Source organism: Lygodium microphyllum, chromosome 19 (assembly GCF_053477565.2).
Source record: "Lygodium microphyllum isolate KBCC chromosome 19, Lygodium_microphyllum_v1.1.10, whole genome shotgun sequence".
Classification (NCBI taxonomy): Eukaryota; Viridiplantae; Streptophyta; class Polypodiopsida; order Schizaeales; family Lygodiaceae; genus Lygodium; species Lygodium microphyllum.
In genome coordinates, this window is record NC_141153.1 from 84113027 (window position 1) to 84132394 (window position 19368).

The following is a 19368-nucleotide window of genomic DNA, read 5'->3' on the forward strand; positions in this document are numbered from 1 at the left end:
CTTTTCAACATGAAAGTTGTAGCTTGTGAGCTAAAGTTTTAGCTGGTATTTTTTTTATAATTTTTTGAAGCTACAACTCGGGAGATATGGCCAAAATGGTGGATATCAACTTTTTCCAACTGCGGTGGAGACCACCTCCCAATTTTATACACATCCATACTTTCTTCCCCACACTTAACACTTCTATAAAACATCATTCATTAGACTCCCAACCCTTTCCCCTCTCTTCTTCTCTCTCTCAAGCTAATAAACCATTAGAATTCTCCTCCTAAATCACCCTCAAATCATCCTTAATTGTAGTAGTAATGTATGAACTCTCACTACTCTCTCTCTATTATTGCTAGATATGATCTTATTTTATGAAGATTCTCTATATTTTTTATAAAAGAGCTCTTGGACTCAAGCTATGGGGGGAGAATGGAGACAAATCACCTATGATGGAGCTTGATTAAGTACAAATTGGTCAACAAATCATCTAGATTGAGCTTCCACATTGGTGGAACCGCCTTAATACAGCTTTAGTGGTGTTAATTCCTATTATATCTTAACCTCCTCCCTAAACACCCTCAAGGCCTATATAAAGAGGCCTTCTCCTTTGTAATTTGGAAGAAGAGAGAGAGCCAAGAGGCCTTCTTCAGCCCTATTGAGCCTTCCCCATTCTCTCTCATGAGCTTATGCAATTCCTTCCCTTACTATAGCTTATGTATGCTCTACAATGTAATAAGCCCATGATATTGGTGTCCATATTGTGTATATTGGTTATGTCCCGAGGGTTCTCCATCTCTTAAGTTTATTGATTCATCTATTTTTTTGTAGTTCTCTCTCTCTCTCACTCTCTCTCTCTCTCCCTCTCTTAGTTTTCCTCTCTTCTCCCTCACAATCTCCTCTCCCTCTTGCATAGCATTCTAGTCCGCTCTTCCATGACTAGGTGGTGCCCTTACCTCATTCACTTTGTGGCAGAAGGGAGTTTGGCATAGTATAGAGGCTGCCATACCGAATTTTCTTCGTCATAAATTGGTGCCCCCGTTGAGGACATTTTCATCCATGCGGGACAATACAATACATGGTGGTGCATTCTCTACAACAAGTGCTCCAAGTGGTTCTTCTCCAACACCTTCACCAACTCTTTTTGAAGCTGGTCGAACTCCACGACTCCCACAATGGTCTTCCAAGGAAGCGCAAGAAAGGAAGTATGCCTATCGGATGACGGCACGTATGCGGGTAAAAGGTGTTCACCTTATAAATTCCATTCTCTCAATGAAAAAAATCATGTTGCCATCAATTGCTAGGTTCTCATAATTGTGGTGAGTGTTTTGCAAACAAAGTAAAGGCCCTTCCGGGAGGTCCTTGTCTCCAAATCATCAAATCCCTCTCTCTCTCTGGCCTAATCCACATCAAAGGAGGACAACTATGCATGAATGGTGTGGAGTTTTGTAGAAGTGCAAAGTATGAAGACTACCTTCAACTGTTGTTAGCTCGAAGGTTGGGGGTGGTTGAAAAGGTGGCCATCACACCTTATGAAATATATGTCGCCGAGGATGGACACACTAAGGCAAGAACAATCACTGGTGAGCAAATTCTCCGTATAGAAAAGTTGGTGGGTTCCAGAAAGAAACACTATGGGAAAAATCCTTCATAATTCAAGAAAGTGCATTCCCTCTACTTCCTTAAGCAGTTTCCACTCATGAATAATAATAATGGCCCGAATTTCTACACCTTCCACTTTGTACAAAACATCCAAGTTAATGTATGCATCAGTAGGAAGATTTTCTTCCAGCAGCGTCTTGTCATGTACTTTGGGGCTGAAAGATTAAGGGAGATTCTTGTATCACTAGAACCTATAATCTTCCCAATGCTAGACTACAATGCATCCTTCAATGTACATATCTTTATCTTATTATAATAGTATCTCATGAATCACCACTAGTTGTATGGACCTATCCGTCCACTTGCTATGCAAACTATGCATATTGTAGCCAGCACAAAGCTTAGATTCCAAGGCATTATTAGAAGCATATTGGGGCCTAGACGTCTTGTTGAAATCAATGCATCTGTGAACCCATTTATCCTTCCCCTCATAAAATACAACTTAAGTCTAGACGTGTTCATCTTTATACTCTACTAAGGCAACATGGCATTTCCAAGCTTCTTTGGACGCAATGGGAAAAATGTAGTGGATTTTTTGGACAACCTTGAGATGGCCTTCCTTGTCTCTGGGAGGGATGATGATGCATTAAAGTTGAGGACTTTTCCTTTGGTGCTCAAGGAAGAAGCTAGAATGTGGTTCCAAACTCTAAATCCGGCCCAAAGAGCTGAATGGGAGGGATTGAAGGCAGCTTTCTTGCAAAGATTTCAACAAACTAACTCAGCTGAAGAGTTATGGCAATGGCTTTTGGCCCTCCATCAAAGTGATCCTTATGGTTATGCAACTTATGAGGAAGGGTTTTTGAAGCTTTGGGGACAGTGGTCAGACTCACTGAACCCTGGAGAGAGAGCTCCAAACTGCCTTCAAAAGGATCGATTTATTTCAGGTTTGTACCCCTTGCTCAGGGAGAAGGTAAAGATGAAATTTCCAAACACTTTTGAAGATGCTTTGAGAATCACTAGGGAAAAGAATCGAAAGATTCTCTACCAAGCCCATGCTAGCCAAGCAGTTTTGGGAAATAACATCACAACTATGGAGGCCTCTCAAGTTCCCCCAAATGTATCTAATGCACCAGGCCTTGTTAGAGGTCAAGAAGACATGATCCAACAAATAAACAATCTTACTAATCAATTAGAGGGTTTGAGAGTGAATCTTGTGCAAGGTGCAAGAAGACCTATCGAGGGGAATGGTGGGAACCGACCACAAATGCGACGACAAGCAAGGGAGATGTTGTGTTACAACTGTGAAGAAAATGGACATGGCATGTATAATTGTCCTCACCCCAGAAGATATGATCACCCTGCCAGAGGTCCTCGACAACAAGTAAGCCCTCCTCGTGCTAGGACTCAAGAGCAAGAGCAGTCACGACCTACGATTTTACAACCACCTTATGTTCAAGCTGAAACCCTTGCTGTTCAACCAAATGTTAATGTCATAAAAATAGAGGAGGTGGTCAGGGATAGAAGGCTCCAAGAAGAAATAGCGAGAGGTAAGAAGAAGGTAGATGTAGTAGAGACCATGCCTATCAAGCAGGTATGTGTCCAAAGTGAGGCAAGCAAGGAAGCAATCAATGAGGCAAGTACATCATGGGCACCTAGAGATGAAGGAAAGAAGAGAAAGACTCGAGCTAGGTCTAAAATTGATATCACCGACTTTCTTTTGGGTTCTCGGACACAACCTTATGATCTGGTAGTAGATGTGAGCTCTTAAGGGCCAAAAATTACTTGGCCACAACTACTTCATGTCTTTTCAAAGCTACGATGACAATGGTCAAAAATGGTAAGCACGAGGGCAAGGCAAGGTAAAATGGTTAGTGCAATCAAGGCATATGGCCTCAAAGATATAGTGCCTTTAGTGGAGTCTCAAATCAAAGGTCAACGGATTCGAAAAACATACATAGATAGTGGAGCAGAGGTTTGTGTCATGACAGAAAAGCTTATGCCGCTCAATTAGGTTTAGAAGTAATGGAATCCTCAACCTTTAGGGCAAAGATGGCCAACAATGATACTGTCACATGTGTGCGTGTAGTGAAAGCTTTGAGAGTTTTTGTTTTTGGAATCACTGCAGCAGTGGATGTTTATGTGATGCCAGTAAAGGGAGAAGGATATCCCCTCATCCTAGGGAGACCTTGGCTTATGGGCATCGAAGCTAGGCAAGATTGGGCAACAGGAGATATGGAGTTGAGGCCACGTAAGGTGGGTGGCTACAATCAAAAGGTGGTTTACAACTTGAAGAGTGGGCGTCAAGAGAACCTTGAACTAGAAACGTCTACCGATGAGTGGAGCTCAAGTGGATGTTCCTCATCGGTAGAAGAGGAAGAGAGTTCAAGTGGAGAGAGTGATAGCACTCTCGAAGTTATGGGCGTCACCTTAAAGGAACCTTACCTCATCAGAAGACAACCCAAGAATCCAAGGAGAAAATGTGTGGGATGCTAGCCTAGAGAAGATGATATCCAAGGATATAAAGGATGAAAAAAGGGAGGGTTATGTGAATGTTCTCAAGAGGCATGCATCATTGTTTATTTCTTATTATACTCACATTAAAGGTGTCACTACAGTGAAGCATCACATCCAACTCAAAGAAGGAAGCAAACCTATAGTACAAAGATTGAGAAGACTGGGAGTTGTGCAATAGGATGCACTGTTGACGGAGGTGAAGAGACTCTTGAATGCAGGATTCATATACCCAGTGGAAGATTCAGAATGGGTCTCCCCAGTAGTAGTGAGGCCAAAGAAAAATGATAAGTGGCAAGTATGCATAGATTACAAGCCACTAAATGCTGCAACAAAGAGGGACCACTTCCCTCTCCCATTTCAGGATGAAATCTTGAATGAAATAGCAGGACATGAGCGGTATATGGTGTGTGATGGCTACTCTGGATACTTCCAGATTCGCATTGCAGAGGAGGATCAAAAGAAGACCACTTTCATCATAGCATGGGGCTATTTTGCCTTTCGGGTCATGCCCTTTGGTCTCACAAATGCCCCAACAACCTTTCAACGATTAATGAATATGGTATTCCAACCTTACTTTGGTAAGTCCATAAGGGTTTTCATAGATGACTTTTGTATTTACAGCTCAAGGAACATACATCTACACAAGATTGATGAAGGATTTACTCACTTAGCTAGGTTGGGTGGACAACTAAATAAGGATAAATGTCACATTGGGGAAAGCAAGGTTACACTACTAGGGCATGTAGTGTCAATTGAAGGAATTGAGGTAGATCCAAATAAGGTAGAAACATTGCTAGCTCTACCTTCCCCAACCTCCATCAAACAATTAGTCTCCTTCTTACAAAAGCTAAGATATTTGGGTAGATTTATACACTTACTCTCTCAGGCCATATATCCCTTGCAATTGACACGCCAAGAAACACTTGTATGGAGTGAACAAAGTGAAGGACATTTTAAGGAGATAAAGAAAATGTTGGGGTCACTTCCTATAATCCTCCAGCCTTGTTGGGAAGAAACATTCTTTGTAAACCCTAGTGTGGGAGAAGAGGCCATTGGTGCTGCTCTCCTACAAAAAGATCCAAAAACATCCTTCATGAGGCCTGTGTATTTTTTCAGCCGCCTCATGAAAGCCTCAGAGAAGGCTTACACCTCCATGGAACAACTAGTGTTGGCCCTCATGTTTGCAGTAACCAAATTTTGGCCATATTTGCTTCCAAAGAGGTTTGTGATCATCACTGTGGAGAATATGTTTCCCTATGCACTACAACATATGGAAATCTCTGACAAAATAGCAAAGTGGGTGGTCCGACTTCAAGAGTTTGATTATACAGTGCAGGTTGAAAAAACAACTCGGGCATGCTTGGCTGATATTTTGACAAACAGGTCCTATGAGAAAAATCTCAGGGTGAAAAGAAAGAACCTTCCACCACCCCCATCCATAAAGACTCTTGTAGATGCTTATAGCATCTACTTTGATGGTGCATACAAGAGAACTAAGGATAAGGCAGCCGCAGGCATCATTGTTTTCTCTCCTTTAGGAGAGAAAATCTATGGTGAAGGAATCATCTTGGAAGGTGTCCACTCTAACAATGAGGCAGAATATCAAGCTTTAATTCATGGTCTTTGTTGGTATCTTAGTAATTCAATCGAGAGGTTGAATGCTTTTGGAGACTCCATGCTATTGGTAAGGCAGATGCAAGGTACATGGGCATGCAAAAATACAAACCTCTCTAGCAAAATGAGAGAGGCCAAATCTCTTATGAGAAGATTTAGGGTGGCACAAGTACATCATGTGCCAAGAGACCAGAACAAAGATGCCGACCATCTAGCATCATCAAAGCTGAATGAGTCAATGGTGGGAGCAGTGGCTATCAAACCCCCACTTCGGCAAGGCAAGGAAGACTTAGAAGATATTCTACATCTCTTAGAGCAAGGAGAAGCTCCCAAACACCTGACTAAGGGAGAAAGACAGTGGCTAGCTCGGAAGGCTACAAGATATCGCATGGTAAATGATAGTTTGTATTGTCTTGGTAAGGATGGTGTGCTTAGAAAAGTGCCTTCAAAATGGGAAATTGAAAAAATCTTAAAAGCTTGCCATGATGATGTGTGTGGAGGCCACTTTGCACACGACATCACAAGTAGAAAGGTTCTACAAGCCGGCTTTACTTGGCCCAGTCTACACCGAGATGTCAAATATTGGTGTCAAACATGTGAAGAATGTCAGAAATCAGGACCATGACGGCTCATAGCAGAACCCCAAACCCCAATCAAGGTCTATGGACCCTTTGAGAAGTGGGGAATTGATGCCATAGGGCCTCTACCACGCACTCCATCAGGAAAAGAGTATATTATCATGGGGGTAGATTACATGACTAGATGGGCCGAGGCTATGCCAACTAGAAGAATCACTGCTAAGGAAGTGAGTAAATTCATCTTTGACCACATTTGTTGTAGGTTTGGTACCCCTCTTGAAATACTATCAGATAGAGGACCAGGGTTTAGAGCTAATGTGGTGGGTGAACTCATGCAAAAGCTAAATATTCAACGACGACACTCTACCCCTTACTACCCTCAATGCAATGGATTGGTGGAAAAGGTAAATGGAATGATTTGTAAAATCATCAGCAAACACGTACATTCAAGGCCCTGAGATTGGGACAAGAACCTTAGTGGAGCTCCATGGGCTTACAGAACCTCCTTCAAAACCATGTTAGGGTTCACACCTTTTCATCTAGTTTATCTTTTGCCTATTGAGGTGAAATTAGCTAGCCTTCGGGTATTAGGTGGCACAGTAGGCTCTCAAAACGAGAAGTTATATCAAAGATTACTGGACCTAGAGAGGCTACAATTGGATTGTGAAGAAGCCATTAACCACTACTCCCAGGAAGCTGAGAAGCGTAGAGAAAAGTTCAACAATAAGCTAACAGATAGAAACATCAAGAAGGGATCTTTAGTGCTTCGATATGACAATCGCTTTGATAAAAGAAATGATGGCAAGTTTCTCTACCGGTGGGAGGGACCATTTTGGGTCACAAAAAATTTCAACAATGGCTCCTACAAACTTCAAGACATTGAGGGAAGAGTGCACAAGACCAGGGTAAATGGATGGCGCTTAAAACCCTATCACATCAGGGTGGGGTTAGCTCAAGATACCAAAGAGTGTCTAGAGGCATAAATACCTCTAGCCAGGTTGGGGGGGGCTATATGATCCGAGAAAATCACAAAAAAATATTTTCTAACACTTTTTTGATTTTTTGTACATTTGGAGCTTTGAAATAAAGAAGAGGGTGGGAACAACCTCTTGGGAAATCCAGGAAATCACTGGATGAAAATATTTCATGGACCGATTTACCAAGGGGAGGTGAAGAGTAAAGATCAATGGAGGAAGGTGAAGGAAAAATGTATAATGTGAAAAGAAAAGATATGAAATGGATTTGGAGCCATCCAAAGGGCATGTGAGGCTCATAATGTCATGACTTTGGAGCCTTATGATAATTCAACCAAATGGGACCCTTCTTGAAAGCATTAGTGGAAGAAAAATCAGGCACATGATTTTGTAAGATTTTTAAAAAATAGTTCCACTCCGATCCAGCCGAAGTTTTGACTGGTATTTTTTTATAATTTTTTGGAGCTACGAGTCGGGAGATATGGCCAAAATGGTGGATGTCAACTTTTTCCAACTGCGGTGGAGACCACCTCCCAATTTTATACACATCCATACTTTCTTCCCTACACTTAACACTTCCATAAAACATCATTCATTAGACTCCCAACCCTTTCCCCTCTCTTCTTCTCTCTCTCAAGCTAATAAACCATTAGAATTCTCCTCCTAAATCACCCTCAAATCATCCTTAATTGTAGTAATAATGTATGAACTCTCACTACTCTCTCTCTATTATTGCTAGATATGATCTTATTTTATGAAGATTCTCTATATTTTTTTATAAAAGAGCTCTTGGACTCAAGCTATGGGGGGGAGAATGGAAACAAATCACCTATGATGGAGCTTGATTAAGTACAAATTGGTCAACAAATCATCTAGATGGAGCTTCCACATTGGTGGAACCACCTTAATACAACTTTGGTGGTGTTAATTCCTATTATATCTTAACCTCCTCCCTAAATACCCCCAAGGCCTATATAAAGAGGCCTTATCCTTTGTAATTTGGAAGAAGAGAGAGAGCCAAGAGGCCTTCTTCAGCCCTATTGAGCCTTCCCCATTCTCTCTCATGAGCTTATGCAATTCCTTCCCTTACTATAGCTTATGTATGCTCTACAATGTAATAAGCTCATGATATTGGTGTCCATATTGTGTATATTGGTTATGTCCCGAGGGTTCTCCATCTCTTAAGTTTATTGATTCATCTATTTTTTTGTAGTTCTCTCTCTCTCTCACTCACTCTCTCTCTCTCCCTCTCTTAGTTTTCCTCTCTTCTCCCTCACAATCTCCTCTCCCTCTTGCATAGCGTCCTAGTCCGCTTACTAGTCTCCTTAAACTTAAATTATTATCGGCCTATATTGATCTATGATTTTTGATGCCGAGAAGTTCTTCAAAATAGCCAAAAATTATGAATATCCAGGGAAAAATAGACTTCATCAAAGGCAGCGGTGACAATCAGTACGATTTTAAGTGGCAATGCCCAAAAATGCTTAAAAGAGCCATTGGATAGCGATCGGAGAATTTTCATAATTTTTTGGCATGATAGATGAGACCCTGGGAGCAGCCCCACAGTGGAGGACTTCAAGACAGATTCCCATGATTTTTCGGATCCTGAATTGGACACCAGACGAGGCAGAGGGAGTGCCCGGGAGGCCAAAGGCCAAAAAAGTCAAGTGGGAATAGCCTTTAGGAAGGCCAAAGGTTGTGAACTTTGAGGGAGCCCCCCAAAATTTTCATGAGAATGGGGGGGTGGGCGTTTTTTTCACCGCCTAGCTGAGAGAAGGTGCCATGGCTAGAAATGGAGTAGATATAGATTATGGCACCTACAAATAATCCCCCAACTAATCTCATGGATGTTCTCCTTCCTATCTTCTCTCTCCATCGCCGGTCTCTGCTCATCAATTGGCTGACTAGTTGTGGAGATCAAAAACCAGTCTTTCTCTCTCCTCCCTCTCTCTCCTGCATAGAGGCAATTCATGTACAAGAAATCAAGAAGAAGAGGGGCTAAAGAATGCATGTCCGTCTGTGATCGGATTGCTTCCAGATGAAGAGGAGGCTGAGGAAAGAGGTTCAACACTGAAGAATGGTTGCTGGTCAGTTCGTGGGCTGCCCAAAATAATCATTAAAAAACCCGCAACATGCAAGACACACGGTATGCTACAATTTTACAAAGAAAATTGATTGTTTTTGTTGTTTCATGGTCCAAATGTTGTTCACATGCGATGAAATTTTTTATGAACCTTGTTTGCATCATGCTTGAGGGCTGTAAATACAAAAATGTAGAACCTGTGATGATTTAGAGTCGTTATTAATTTTTTAAAACCCACAAAATATCATTTTTAATGAAAATTAGTGGTTTTGTCGATTTTGAGTTGGAAAAAAGGGATAGAAATAAGATAAACTCAAAGAAAATATTAAGTTTCAGTCAAAATAATAAGCCAACACAAATAGATCATAAAATACCTATTTTCCATGAATAATAAATAGAAAAAAATAACAAAAAATAGAGGAAATTGGAGTTTTCGCGCTCAAAAAAATATGGAAAAATAAAATTTATGTGCATGAATGTTTGGAAGGTTGAATCATGTGGTTAAGCCTCAGTTTGGCCTCATCCTTTGTGTTATAGTACGTGTTTATTGCTTTTTACATGCAAAAATGACACAAAACAACCATTTACACCTATGCACTGCAGCAACACCTAAACGAAGGGGGGAGAGAAAGTTTGTGTGACGATCTGATTGCTAAAAAGATACAAATTCTGATTTCTCTCTTTGTGCATAGCATTTAGGGATCATTCCATAATTAAACATAGGCGACTAGTAGCACAGAAGTTTAAAATTCATGAAAGGGTTGTTTTTCGCACCTCACATGGCTGGTTTTTTAATCATAAAATGGTTGTGCACAATCGTCATACACCTTGCATCAAGCATGCCATGTGGTATCTCCTGGAATGCATTGCAATTGATTGATAAACTTTGACCAATGCTGAAAGGACAGGAAACCTAAGTTGTAGGTTTAGACGGGTGCTTCCGTTGGGGAAAGTTTTGTAAGGCAAATCAAAATCTCCTGGAATGCTGAATTATGAAAGAGTGGAGTTTGTGCAAATGTTATATGTGTTAGTGATGCATCTTGGGGCCAATCCTCGAGGTGTGGGACAGTCGCAGTGGAGTCGCGGCAATCAGCCGAGAGGTGCTTCCCTATGTGTGTATTACGAGGCATTATGCCTCTGAGGAGAAGGGAAGGTGAACATTGGACTACATATTGGATACAAACGCAAAATTGTCATAAGCATGTAGTGCAAAGTGAGTTTTAGATGCTCCTGGCCTGCGAGGCCGTGTGGTGGGGTTGTCTGTTGTATGCATGAGGTCTGGCTAGTGCCATAGCCAGTGCCGGCCCATTTTAGGTCCCATAAGTGGTGTCTGTGCCAAGAGCTGCCTATAAGTGGCGGTCTCTGAATCTAGGTTGTAAAGGGACCTAAGTTTATAATTTCCATTAGGAGTATGCTAAGCTAACCATAAAATGGGGTTTGTTCAAGGTCGGAAAACATTGGCTTTCCCTATACAAAACTTACTGATGGACTTAGTTAGTTATGTAGAGCATGAGTCCTCTATAGAAGATAATTTAGGTGATGAGAAGAGTAACCAGTTAGTGGTTACCCCATCCTCTAATGCGATGGCATGGGCCGAGGTTCGCCTTGGTGTGGTCTCTACCCAAGAGAAATCATGTATAACCATCCATCAACCTAGAGGGCATGGAACAAGTATGTTGGAAGCTATGGTGGTCATGGCATCAACAAGTGATTATGCTAAAGCCGTAGTGCCATGGGAAAAATGACACACACAGTGGAGTGCCGTTATGGCTAAAACATCCCATGTGGAGGGGCATCATGCCAAAATTTTAAGTATCACAAGGATGTTAGAAGCCCTAGATGTAAAGGGAAAACCTTTGCTTAAAAGACACGGTCCCCAGGTCCTAATTGCTAAGGATAAGTTTGCTTTTGATGAGGGGCAGAAGCTCCTAGATAAAGCCATCATGGAACTGCCTAGGAAGGGGCAAGATATGGGAGATCCTCTAAGAAAGGATCGGAATGACATGCTAAGAGCTATAGGTCTCCCTAGACCACTTTATGAGTTGGTAGAAAGGGACATTAAGGATAATATTAACCTCCCTATACTAGTAAAGGTGGAAATGGAAGAGGTTGGAGACCCTAAGACACTAGAGTTGGATTATGATTACGGGGATTTTAATGCCCCAATGCTGATCCCGAAGGAAAGGACTAAATGCCCTTCTCCTTATAGGCATCTCCCAGTGTTTCATGGGCTGGTTAATGAGGATCCAACGGTGCATTTACGAGAATACCACCTAACTTGCCTTGCAAGTGGGTTCAATGATATTCATTGGATGCTCGTATTCTCAAGTACCCTAAAGGGAGAGGCTAGAAAATGGTACTGGAGCCTCCCAAGGGAGTCTATTAAATCCTTTGAGGAGTTGAGTGATCGATTTTTAGATGAATATGAAAAGAAGGTGCCTATGACCCAAGTTTTAGGGTAGCTGATGCAGATTAGGCAAGAGTCTTATCCTTTTGTTAAAGAATACGCTAGAGCCTTTGATAATATTCTAAGGCTTTAGCCAAGAAGAGCTATTGCACTGCCAGGTGATGTGCTATGTGAGCTCTTTTTGAGTGGCTTAGAGATTAACATGCAAATCCAAGTGGGACTGCGGAATCCTAAGTCGTTAAGGGAAGCAAAGATGCATGCCATTGATTATGAGGGAAATATTCAGAGATGTTGGAAAAACTTTTGGAGTTTTTTCCACTCAGTACAAGTGCATCCTAGCTTCCAACCATTTCTACAAGGAAGTCGCTCACTTGTTGATACCAAGGCAGCCTATGCAAGGAACCTTAGTAGCCAAAATCTCCAAGCAAAAAATGGCAATAGTAGGGATAATATACCCCCTGGGGATAAAAAGATTCCAAGCGCAGTAAGTCCCATCAAGGCTTGCAACACTTCCATGAGAGGTAGTTGTGACAGTGGAATTGATAGAACCATTAGGTCTACAAGCTTAGATGAGCGTTCTATGAGGGGTTCTAGTTGTGCTCCTAGTAAGGCTCTTGAGAGACCTTTCCAATTTATAGATGAATCATGCTTTCGAGTAGATGCTATTCCTTTTAGTAAAAGAATGGTTCCTATGGCTAAGCAGTTGCAGAGTGGACAAAGGAAAGGCAAGACATCTTATATGACGAAGATGCAACATGTCAAAGGTCCACTTGTACTAAATAGAAGCCATAAGGCTGTGAGGCCATTTGGTAATGGTGATAAATCCACTGTGAGTCCATTGGACCAATGTGGGCGGATGAGGCAGTCTGAGAATATGAAAAGGAATATGAGATGGGTAAATATTGTTGGTATGTCAGATGAAGGGCCAGGAATTGCATGTGGACATGCTTTGATGGATTCCCAAGAGGATGCGACTAAAGGCCATCATGCGACATCTGACAATAGGGACCGCCACCCTGAGAAGCATCTATGTGATGGGTCTAGGCTTGAAGCTCTGTCTAGTTGGATCGTATCATTGACATATGTAATGGTCCAATTAGAGAAGAGTTGAATAATCATAAATCCATGATTCTCCCTGTAGGAGGAGTTACTGGAAAGTTGGGACAAGCGATCCGTTTGAATGACGACCAAGGGGATGAGATATATCAACCTAATGATGTCATTCATTCAGCTCATAGTACCCAAGAAGAGATGGCCATTATTACTGAGATATCAGTAGAAAGGCTTGGGCTAGTGGATCTATAAAGAGTATAGATCAAGCTTTTAGCTGACTCGCATGAGTAGCATGAGGCTGGTCCTCATATTTTATGCTATCCTTGGTATCCTGATTAGTTTGATAGGATGTGATATATATGCCAAGGAGATCATATATTGCATGGATTAGAATGAACTATCCATTTTAGGCCAAGAGGGCTAGTTGCTTTAAGTAGTTAATGTCTGATTTTGTTAGACCAAGAGGGCCAATTGTTTTCAGGTTTTAATAATTTATTTCTTTAGGCCAAGAGGGCCAGTTAGTTTGCAGTTAAATGCTTTATTTCATTAGGCCAAGAGGGCCAGGTGTCTGTTTAGTACGGGTGCAGTTAATGGTTTCTTGTTTTAGTCTTGTGCTAGCCAGGTTCAAAGAAGCGCTTGGAAGGAGCCTTTGTCGTGTGGAAGCTTCTTGTGGCCCTATCCAGGTGATATCTCTCCTTTACGAGTGCCTGTTCTTTCACGTTATATGTATCTGTGTACTTGAAGGGGGTTTTCTTTCTTGTTGGGGATCGGCAATCAAGGCATGAAGTCCCAAGTTTAGGTTAGGTATGTCTGGGGGAGGTCTGAGTAGTCATTGCCTCCTGCAAGGCATTGTCAGGCATTAAAAGACCTGTTTTAAATGGGAGTTCTAGTGACCATGTTCTGCTTCATGCTAGGCAGCCGTTCTAGGAGTTTCTGCTAGTTGTGAGGTAGTTAGACAAGCCTAGTAAAATAATGATGGAAAGAGAAAAAACCCTAAAGATATGAAAGAAAATATATGAATATACGGAGGTGTGTAAAAAGAGGTTCTAACCCCTTAAAAAATAGGAAAAAAAAAGAAAAATTTCTCATATAGTGTCTATCGCCTTGCAAAGGCCTAGTAGGTTCCTGGGGATGAGACAAGGTTCAGGGCCAATGCCTTGTCTTCTTAGGGGTGGCATCTAGCAGAAAAATAAAGAATATAAGAAGGTTGGAGCAGAAATAAAAGTGAGAGTTAAAAAAGGATTAAGTGTCACCTCGCGAGGGCTTGGTATAAGGTTCTTGGGTACCGAGACAGGACCTAAGTCCGATGCCCTGTTCTCCTTGGGTCACTACGCTCAGCTCCCTCCTTTTTACACGCCCGAGTGTGGACAATCAGATGCTAAAAGGAAAAAAATTTGCTAAAAACAGATAATACCTTTTGCTTAGGCTATAGGAGTCCTCGCCTAGTGGGAGCTCCTGGTTGAGTTGTCCTTAGTTAGGTAGGTAGTTCAGACCACCACTTGAGGCGACCTCCTTGATAATTCTTTTTAGCTTGGTTGTGTTGCAGCAATTGGTTAGTGACTAGCTTCGGGCCTTCTATCAAATTATGCTGGGCCTACTCCTCGTGGATTTCATGCCTTAGTTTTGTCACGGGGTAGGGTATGAGCTATGTTGTGTTGCGTTGTGTACTTTTTGTATCAGCTTGATGCTCCTTTTTGTTGTTTCTGTGCAAATCTCTTCATGGGATTCCATGGGCTGAGTCACCCTATCCCGTGGTCGCCAATGAGACAGATGATTTTTTATGTCAAGAAGTGCTTAAAAATAGCCAAAAATTACGAATATCCGGGGAAAAATAGACTTCATCGAAGGCGGTGGTGGCAATCAGTACAATTTTAAGCGACAATGCCCAGAAATGCTTAAAAGAGCCACTAGACGGCGGCCGGAGAAGTTTCATAATTTTTTGGCATGAGGACGAGACCCTGGGAGCTGCCCGACAGTGGAGGACTTCAAGATGGATGCCCAAGATTTTTCGGATCCTGAAATCGGACACCGGACAAGGTAGAGGGAGTGCCCAGGAGGCCAAAGGCAAAAAAAGTCAAGTGGGAATAGCCTTTAGGAAGGCCAAAGGTTGTGAACTTCAAGGGAGCCCCCCAAAATTTTCATGAGAATCGGTTGGGGGGGGGGGGGGCGTTTTTTTTGCCACGTGGCTGAGAGAAGGCTCCATGGCTAGAAATGGAGGAGATATGGATTATGGCACCTACAAACAACCCCCCCAACTGATCCCATGGATGTTCTCCTTCCTATCTTTGCTCTCCATCGTCGGTCTCCGCTCCTGCCTGGTTGTGGAGATCAAAAACCAGTCTTTCTCTCTCCTCCCTCTCTCTCCTGCATAGAGCCAATTCATGTGCAAGAAATCAAGAAGAAGAGGGGCTGAAGAATGCTTGTCTGGCTGTGATTGGATTGCTTCAAGATGAAGAGGAGGCTAAGGAAAGAGGTTCAGCACTGAAGAATGGTTGCTGGTCGTCTATGGGCTGCCCAAAATAATTATTAAAAAACCCACGACACGCAAGACACGATATGCTCCAATTTTACAAAGAAATTTGATTGTTTTTGTTGTTTCATGGTCCAAATGTTGTTCATATGCGATTAATTTTTGTTTCAACCTTGTTTGCATCATGTTTGAGGGTTGTAACTATAAAAATGCAGAACCCGTGATGATTTAGAGTCGTTATTAATTTTTTAAAACCCACAAAATATCATTTTTAATGGAAATTAGTGGTTTTTTCGATTTTGAGTTGAAAAAGAGGGATAGAAATGGGATAAACTCAAAGAAAATGTTAAGTTTCAGTCAAAATAATAAGCCAACATAAATACATCAGAAAATATATATTTTTTATGAATAATAAATAGAAAAATAGCAAAAAATAGAGAAAATTGGGGTTTTCGCGCTCAAAAAAATATGGAAAAATAAGATTTATGTGGTGAATGTTTGGCGAGGTTGAAGCATGAGGTTAAGCCTCAGTTTGGCCTCATCCTTTTTGTCATAGTACGCGTTTATTGCTTTTTACATGCAAAAATGACACAAAACAACCATTTACACATATGCACTGCAGCAACACCTAAAATGTGAGGGGGGAAGGAAGTTTGTGCGATGATATAATTGCTGAAAGGATACAAATTTTGATTTCCCTCTTTGTGCATAGCATTTAGGGATCGTTCCATAATTAAATATAGGTGACTAGTAGCACGGAAGTTCCGTTGCTAGTTCCTAAAGCAGCGCAGCACGTAATGCTTAGTTAAAATTCATGAAAGGGCTATTTTTCGCACCTCACATGGCTGGTTTTTTAATCATAAAATGGTTGTGCACAATCCTCATACGCTTTGCATCAAGCATGCCATGTGGTATCTCCTAGAATGCATTGCAATCGATTGATAAACTTTGACCAATGCTGAGAGGACAAGAAACCTAAGCTGTAGGTTTAGACGGGTGCTTTCGTTGGGGAAAGTTTTGTGAGGTAAATCAAAAACTCCTGGAATGCTGAATCATGAAAGAGTGGAGTTTTTGCGAATGTTATATGTGTTAGCGATGCATCTTGGGGCCAATCCCCGAGGTGTAGGAGAGTCGTAGTGGAGCCGCGGCATTCAACCGATAGGTGCTTCCCTATGTGTGTATTACGATGCATTATGCCTATATCTTATGGGATCTCCCTCTGAGGAGAAGGGAAGGTGAACGTTGGACTACATATTGGATATTAACGCAAAATCGTCATAAGCATTTAGTGCAATGTGAGTTTTAGACGCTCCTGGCCCGCGAGGCTGTGTGGTGGGGTTGTCTGTCGTATACATGAGGTCTGGCTAGTGCCATAGCCAGTGCCGGCCCATTTTAGGTCCCATTATATATGCTATCCATAAATGATGTGAATCAAAATTTGATGTATTTCTAGCAACCTCTTACTTTTACAATCCCTCTTCCACCTAATAGTTTAGGTTTTGCAACATTTCATTATTAGGTATAGGGTTTATTTTTATGTCTTTTTTCATGTAGAAAGTGATAAAAAGTGCACTAAAACATACAAACAAGGATGAGCTAAGGCTTAATCCTCATGCGTCAATCTTGTCACATGTCCACAAACATGGGTCATATTGTTTCTTTTTATTTATTGCAAAAAACCTAAAATTTTTCATTTTTCTCTATTTATTTATCCAAAAATTATAAAAAAATCAAAATTATGAGCTCTCACTGATCAAAAGCACTCAGCCCTATTTCTATTCCATGGGAACTCAAAACACTCACTAAAATCCTCAAATTCCATGATTTCTTCAAAAATTGCACGTTGCGGGTTTTACGCGTTTTGAGAAAAAATTATTATGTCATTAAAATTTCTAGTCTTTTCCTTTCATTTTAGAGATAATTCAGCATATGCAACCAAGATCAATCAGCATCAATCATTTCCTTCAATTATCTTTCATCAAAAAAAAAAAGAACACTTACTCATAGAAACTCATGTGTTCAAGGTGCGTATCCTGAGATTGAGAGGCCAGTGACGCTTCCCTCTTGCCTCTGACCTGCTCTTCAACCTCAATCTATGTCCTCTACCACTCCATCAGCATTGTTTGCTTCAAAATTGTCATCACACCCCACCCCCTTCTCTCTTGAATTGATCCATATGAATGGGCAACATGAGGAGAGAGGAGAGAGAAAGACTAAAAATTAGAAGTTTATTCCCTTCATCATATTACACATGGTTACTATCAAAATCTTGCCCTCTCTGCATCGATCAGGGATCTCCCCCTCTCTCTCTACATGATGATGGAGCATCCAAGATGCACAAAAATCCCTAGAAAATGGGGTGCCAATTAGAAAATGCCCCCTCCCTGCATCTCAACATGTTTTTTGCATGTTTTCTTCATTTAGTGTTTCATTTCATTTCATTGATAAAATGTCCACTTCAAAAAACTACTTTCATACTTCTGCGGAAGGATTTTTGACATGTTTGGGGTTGCAAATGGACTCCAATTCACAATCCGGATTGGATGGCTAGTTCATGATATCCAAATCTATAAAGTTGGGCCCCATCATGCACTTTTGGGCTACGAGATCTTGTAGGTACTTTATAATACCAAACCTTGCGGAGATTAAATGGGGGTTCAAACGACCTCCGATTGACAAACCGAGACTTGCTTTGGATTCCTAATGTCGAAAAGTATCTAGATAAACTCGAGCTCAGCCATCTGCCACCATTTGTTTTTTCATGAACATTGGCTTTTTAACGCATCTTGGCCATGTTTTCGCTTCAAAATCGACCTGAAACGCTTCAAGATTAGCTAAAAACCTCTTCTATGATTGCCCTTCCTTACTTCCAAAGGGAGATGTCATATGTCTTGGTATAATATACCACCGAAACACTAACATAGGGACAACCCCTTTGGCTGAATGTCGTGGCTCCATTGCAGCCCTCCTGCAATGAGAGGATTGGCCCCTCGATGCGCTGCTCTAACATAAAGAATATATGAACATACTCCACTCTTTGATATTGAACGATCTAGGAGACATCAATATTTCCTCACAAAGCACTTTCCCTAAGAAACAATCGTCTAGCCTACAATAAGGGTATCCTTACACACTCCACCTTTGTCATTTATTAGGCAATCAAGTGCTATGCATCCAAGTTTTATACCATGTGGCATGTAAAATGTAGAAGTGTATGACCATTGTGCGAAATCATTTTATGATTAGAAATCAGCCACGTGGTGTGCAAAACAATCCTTTAATGATTTTTAGCCTGGCATTGCTAGAGACTAGCACCCAGTTTCCTCGTGCCACTAGTCTCCTTAAACTTAAATTATTATCGGCCTATATGCTATGCATAAACCAAATGAGTCAAAATTTGATGTATTTCTAGCAACCTCTCACTTTTACAATCCCTCTTCCACCTAACCATTTAGGTTTTGCAACATTGCATAGGTATAGGATTCATTTTTATGTCATTTTTCATGTAGAAAGTGATTAAAAAACACACTAAAACATACAAACAAGGATGAGCCAAGGCTTAATCCTCATGCCTCAACCTTGTCACACATCCACAAACATGGATCATATTTTTTATTATTTATTTATTGCAAAAAAACCTAAAATTTTCATTTTTCTCTATTTATTTTTTCACAAGTTATGACAAAATTAGAATTGTGAGCTCTCACTAATCAAAAGCACTCAGCCCCATTTTTATTCCATGGGAACTCAAAACACTCACTAAAACTCTCAATTTCCATGATTTCTTCAAAAACCGCACTTTGAGAGTTTTACGTGTTTTGAGAAAAAAATATTATGTCATCAAAATTTCTGGTTTTTTCTTTTCATTTTCGAGATCATTCAGCATATGCAACCAAGATTAATAATCATCAATCATTTTCTTCAATTATCTTTCATCAAACAAAGAAAAAGAACACTTACTCATAGAAACCCGCGTATTCAAGGCACGTATCCCGAGATTGAGAGGCCAGTGACGCTTCCCTCTTGCCGCTAACGTGCTCTTCAGCCTCGGCCTATGTCCTCCACTGCTCCATCAACATCACTTGCTT